Here is a 6,712-nt window from a genome sequence, read left to right as displayed (position 1 = left end):
GTTTCCCATGAATTCCGCCATCAATTCTAGCTTATACCACGAAGATTCTGATTAAGTAATCCAAGAGATATGCGCCCGGTCTAAGGTAGAACGGAAGTGGTTGTTAGTAACGCGTTCATAGGTGAGAATGATGATGAGTGTCACGGATCATCACATTCATCATGTTGAAGTGTAACGAATATCTTAGAATAAGAACAAGAGGAATTGAATAGAAAATAGTAGTAATTGCATTGAAACTTGAGGTACAGCAGAGCTCCACACCCTTAATCTATGGTGTGCAGAAACTCCACCGTTGAAAATACATAAGTGATGAAGGTCCAGGCACCCCCAGACGTGATCAATAGTCTCCTAAGATGAATAATAAAATAAAACTGACATCAAAGATATATAATACAATAGTAAAAAGTCCTATTTATACTAGACTAGCTACTAGGGTTTACAGAAGTAAGTAATTGATGCAGAAATCCACTTCTGGGGCCCACTTGGTGTGTACTTGTGCTGAGCTTGATCTTTACACGAGCTGAGGCTTATCTTGGAGTTGAACGCTGATGAGCGGATAATTTATACGCTTTTTGGCATTGTTTTTAGGAAGTTTTTAGTAAGTTCAAGCTACTTTTAGGGATGTTTTCATTAGTTTTTATGTTAAATTCACATTTCTGAACTTTACTATGAGTTTGTGTGTTTTTCTGTAATTTCAGGTAATTTCTGGCTGAAATTGAGGGACTTGAGCAAAACTCTGAAAAAGGCTGACAAAAGGACTGCTGATGTTGTTGGAATCTGACCTCTCTGCACTCAAAATAGATTTTCAGGAGCTACAAAACTCCAAATGGCACGCTCTCAACGGCGTTGGAAAGTAGACATCCAGAGCTTTCCAGCAATATATAATAGTCCATACTTTATTCGGGAATTGACGACGTGAAGTGGCGCTCAACGCCAATTACATGCTGCTGTTTGGAGTCAAACACCAGAAACATGTCATGACCCGGAGTTGAACGCTAGAAACACGCTATAACTCGGCGTTCAACTCAAAAAGAAGCCTCAGCCCGTGGATAGATCAAGCTCAGCCCAAACACATACCAAGTGGGCCCCAGAAGTGGATTTATACATCAATTACTTACTCCTGTAAACCCTAGTAGCTAGTTTATTATAAATAGAACTTTTTACTAGTGTATTAGACATCTTGGGACCACGTTTCATCTTGGGACGATTAGTTCTCAGATCATGGGGGCTGGCCATTCGGCCATGCCTGGACCTTTCACTTATGTATTTTCAACGGTGGAGTTTCTACACACCATAGATTAAGGGTGTGGAGCTCTGCTGTACCTCAAGTTTCAATACAATTACTATTACTTTCTATTCAATTATCTTTATTCCTATTCTAAGATATTCGTTGCACTTCGACTTGATGAATGTGATGATCCATGACACTCATCATCATTCTCACCTATGAACGCACGTGACTGACAACAACTTCCGTTCTACCTTAGGCCGGGCGCATATCTCTTAGATTCCCCAACAGAATCTTCGTGGTATAAGCTAGATAGATGGCGGCATTCATGGGAATCCGGAAAGTCTAACCTTGTCTGTGGTTTTCCGAGTAGGATTCCGGGAATCCGGAAAGTCTAAGCTTGTCTGTGGTATTCCGAGTAGGATTCTGGGATTGAATGACTGTGACGAGCTTCAAACTCCTGAAGGCTGGTCGTTAGTGACAGACGCAAAAGAATCAAGGGATTCTATTCCAACCTGATTGAGAACCGACAGATGATTAGCCGTGCTGTGACAGAGCATAGGACCATTTTCACTGAGAGGATGGGATGTAGCCATTGACAACGGTGATGCCCTACATACAGCTTGCCATGGAAAGGAGTAAGAAGGATTGGATGAATGTAATAAGAAAGTAGAGATTCGAGAGGAGCACAGCATCTACATATGCCTATCTGAAATTCCCACCATGGAATTATATGAGTAACTATTTACTATTTTATTTTCTGTTTATTATTTATTTTCGAACTTATCATAAACCATTTAATCTGCCTAACTGAGATTTACAAGGTGACCATAGCTTGCTTCATACCAACAATCTCTATGGGATCGACCCTTACTCACGTAAGGTATTACTTGGATGACCCAGTACACTTGCTGGTTAAGTTGAACGGAGTTGTGATCACACGTGCCATTACCAGGGATTATTAAGATCCCAATTCATCATACCATGATCTCTTTAGGGTATTTTTGATAGAGCCAATATTTAAATTTCATACAAGTACAAAGAGACCAACTTTGAGGATCACAATTTCGTCCACCAAGTTTTTGGCGCCGTTGCCGGGGATTGTTCGAGTATAGACAACTGACGGTTCATCTTGTTGCTCAGATTAGGTAATTTTCTTTTCAAAATTTTTCAAAAATCTTTTTCAAAATTTTCTTTTCTTTTTCGTTTTTTTTCCAAAAATATTTTCAAAAAAAAAATTAATAAAAATCCAAAAAAATCATAAAATCATAAAAATAAAAAATATTTTGTGTTTCTTGTTTGAATCTTGAGTCAATTTTTAAGTTTGTTGTCAATTGCATGCTTTAAAAATTTTTCTTGCATTTTTTTCGAAAATTTATGCATTCATGGTGTTCTTCATGATCATCAAGTTGTTCTTGACAAGTCTTCTTGTTTGATCTTGATGATTTCTTGTTTTGTGTTGTAGGTTGTTTTTCATATGCATTTTTGCATTCATAGAGTCCATGCATTAAAGATTTCTAAGTTTGGTGTCTTGCATGTTTTCTTTGCATCAAAAATTTTTCAAAATTATGTTCTTGATGTTCATCATGATCTTCAAAGTGTTCTTGGTGTTCATCTTGACATTCATAGTGTTCTTGCATCCATCATTGGTTTTGATCCAAAATTTCTATGTTTTGGGTCATTTTTGTGTTTTTTTCTCTCATAATTAAAAATTCAAAAATCAAAAAATATCTTTTCCTTTTTTCTCTCAAAATTTCGAAAATTTGAAGTTGACTTAGTCAAAAATTTTCAAAATTAGTTGTTTCTTACAAGTCAAATCAGATTTTCAAATTTTAAAAATCTTATCTTTTCAAAATCTTTTTCAAAAACCATATCTTTTCCATTTTTTCTTTTTTTCTTCGAAAATTTCAAAAATCTTTTTCAAAATATTTTCAAAATCTTTTTCTTATCTTTATATCATATTTTCGAAATTACACTAACAATTAATGTGATTGATTAAAAAATTTGAAGTTTGTTACTTTCTTGTTAAGAAAGGTTCAATCTTTAAAGTTCTAGAATCATATCTTTTAGTTTCTTGTTAGTTAAGTAATTTTAAAAATTAAATCTTTTTCAAACATATCTTATCTTATCTTCTTATCTTATCTTTTTATCATATCTTTTTCAAAATTTTATCTTTTTCAAAAAAAATTTGATTTCAAAATATCTTATCTAACTTCTTATCTTCTTATTTTTTCAAATTTTATTTTAATATCTTTTTCAACTAACTATTTGACTTTTTTTTTGTTTCTTATCTTTTTCAAAACCACCTAACTACTTTTCCCTCTCTAATTTTAGAAAATATCTCATCTCTTTTTCAAAAATTCTTTCTTGTTTTAATTTTTATTTTTAATTATATCTTATCTTTAATTTTCGAAATTACTAACCCCTTTTTCAAAATTATTTTCGAAATTCTCCCTCTCTTTTCTTCTTCTATTTAATTATTTAATTAATAACACTTCTCTTCACCTCTCTTCATCTAAAAATCTGATCCCATTCTTCTTTACTCTTCCCCCTTTCTTCTTCTATAAACATAAAGGAATCTCTATACTGTGACATAGAGGATTCCTCTTCTTTTCTTGTTTTCTTCTCTTTCATATGAGCAGGAACAAGGAAAAAGGCACTCCTGTTGAAATTGATCCTGAACCTGAAAGGACTCTGAAGAGGAAACTAAGAGAAGCTAAATTACAACAATCTAAAAGTAACCTTTCAGAAACATTAGAACAAGAGAAGGAGATGGCAGCCAAACCCAACAACAATAATGCAAGGAGAATGCTTGGTGACTTCACAAAACCAACGTCCAAATTTGATGGAAGAAGCATCTTCATTCCTGCCATTGGAGCCAATAATTTTGAGCTTAAGCCTCAACTAGTTGCTTTAATGCAACAGAACTGCAAGTTTTATGGACTTCCATCTGAAGATCCTTACCAGTTTTTAACTGAGTTCTTACAGATTTGTGAGACTGTTAAGACGAATGGAGTTGATCCTGAAGTCTACAGACTCATGCTTTTCCCTTTTGCTGTGAGAGACAGAGCTAGAATATGGTTGGATTCACAACCTAAGGATAGCCTGGACTCCTGGGATAAGCTGGTCACGGCCTTCTTGGATAAATTCTTTCCTCCTCAAAAGCTGAGCAAGCTTAGAGTGGATGTTTAGACCTTCAAACAAAAAGATGGTGAATCCCTCTATGAAGCTTGGGAAAGATACAAGCAGTTGACCAAAAGATGTTCATCTGACATGTTTTCAGAATGGACCATATTAGATATATTCTATTATGGTCTATCTGAGTTTTCGAAAATGTCATTGGACCATTCTGTAGGTGGATCTATTCATCTAAAGAAAACGCCTGAAGAGGCTCAAGAACTTATTGACATGGTTGCAAATAACCAATTCATGTACACTTCTGAGAGGAATTTCGTGAATAATGGGACGCCTCAGAGGAAAGGAGTTCTTGAAATTAATGCTTTGAATGCCATACTGGCTCAGAACAAAGTGTTGACTCAGCAAGTCAACATGATCTCTCAAAGTCTGAATGGATGGCAAAATGCATCCAACAGTACTAAGGAGGCAGCTTCTGAAGAAGCTTATGATCCTGAGAACCCTGCAATGGCAGAGGTTAATTACATGGGTGAACATTATGGAAACACCTATAATTCATCATGGAGAAATCATCCAAATTTCTCATGGAAGGATCAACAAAAGCCTCAATAAGGCTTTAACAATGGTGGACGCAATAGGCTGAGCAATAGCAAGCCTTTTCCATCATCTTCTCAGCAACATACAGAGAATTCTGAACAAAACACTTCTAATTTAGCCAATCTAGTCTCTGATCTGTCAAAGGCCACTTTCAGTTTCATGAGTGAAACAAGATCCTCCATCAGAAATCTGGAGGCACAAGTGGGCCAGCTGAGTAAGAAAGTCATTGAAACTCCTCCCAGTATTCTCCCAAGCAATACAGAAGAGAATCCAAAAAGAGAGTGCAAGGCCATTGATGTAATCAATATGGCCGAATGCACAAGGGAGGAGGAGGACGAAAATCCTAGTGAGGAAGACCTCCTGGGACGTCTCTCAAGCAAGAGGGAGTTTCCTATTAAGGATCCAAAGGAATCTGAGGCTCATATAGAGACCATAGAGATTCCATTAAATCTCCTTCTGCCATTCATGAGCTCTGAAGACTATTCTTCCTCTGAAGAGGATGAAGATGTGACTGGAGATCAAGTTGCTATATATTTAGGAGCTATCATGAAGCTGAATGCCAAGTTGTTTGGTGATGAGACTTGGGAAAGTGAACCTCCCTTGCTCATTGGTGAACTAGACACCTGGATTCAGAAAATTTTACCTCAAAAGAGACAAGATCCTGGCAAGTTCTTAATACCTTGTACCATAGGCACCATGACCTTTGAAAAAGCTCTATGTGATCTGGGGTCAGGGATAAATCTTATGCCACTCTCTATAATGGAGAAGTTAGGGATCATTGAGGTACAACCTGCCTTGTTCTCAATACAATTGGCAGACAAGTCATTAAGACAAGGTTATGGAGTAGTAGAAGACATGTTAGTAAAGGTTGAAGGCCTTTACATCCCTGCTGATTTCATAATATTAGACACTGGGAAGGAAGAGGATGAATGCATCATCCTTGGAAGACCTTTCCTAGCTACAGCAGGAGCTGTGATAGATGTCAACAGAGGTGAATTAGTCCTTCAATTGAATGGGGACTACCTGGTGTTTAAGGCACATGGCCATCCCTCTGTGACAAAAGAGAGTGAGCACAAAGAGCTTCTCTCAGTTCAGAGTCAAGAGGAGCCCCCACAGTCAAACTCTAAGTTTGGTGTTGGGAGGCCACAACCAAACACTAAGTTTGGTGTTAAGACCCCATATCCAAACTCTAAGTTTGGTGTTGGGACTATACAACATTGACCTGATCACCTTTGTGGCTCCATGGGAGCCCACTGTCAAGCTATTGACATTAAAGAAGCGCTTGTTGGGAGGCAACCCAATTTTTATTTATCTAATTTTTATTTTATTTTTATTTTGTGTTTTATTAGGTGCATGATCATGTGGAGTCACGAAAAAAAATATATAAATTAAAAACAGAATCAAAAACAGCAGAAGAAAAATCACACCCTGGAGGAAGGACGGACTGGCGTTCAACGCCAGTAAGGAGCATCTGGCTGGCGTTCAACGCCAGAACAGAGCATAAATCTGGCGCTGAACGCCAGAAACAAACAACATTCTGGCGTTTGAACGCCAGGAATATGCCTTGAGAAAAGCTGGCGCTGAACGCCAGTAACAAGCATGGAACTGGCGTTCAACGCCAGAAACATGCTACACATGGGCGTTGAACGCCCAGAACATGCTACACATGGGCGTTGAACGCCCAGAACGTGCATCACCTCGGCTTTTAAATGCCAGAATGGTATGCAAAGGCATTTTGCATGCCTATTTGGT

The 6,712-nt window shown here is 37.3% G+C and overlaps 1 non-coding gene across 1 annotated transcript; it reads right to left on the bottom strand.

Annotated features, from left to right (window-relative positions):
• Positions 1-4,399: 4,399 nt before the first annotated feature.
• On the bottom strand, positions 4,400-4,503 carry LOC112704850 (small nucleolar RNA R71). The gene has a single exon (XR_003155451.1). It is a non-coding gene; the product is annotated as a small nucleolar RNA R71 (small nucleolar RNA).
• Positions 4,504-6,712: the final 2,209 nt, after the last annotated feature.

This window comes from Arachis hypogaea, chromosome 7 (assembly GCF_003086295.3).
Source record: "Arachis hypogaea cultivar Tifrunner chromosome 7, arahy.Tifrunner.gnm2.J5K5, whole genome shotgun sequence".
NCBI classification, from domain to species: domain Eukaryota; kingdom Viridiplantae; phylum Streptophyta; class Magnoliopsida; order Fabales; family Fabaceae; genus Arachis; species Arachis hypogaea.
Note: the sequence above shows the minus strand (reverse complement) of the source record. Positions and strands in the feature narration are given on the sequence as shown.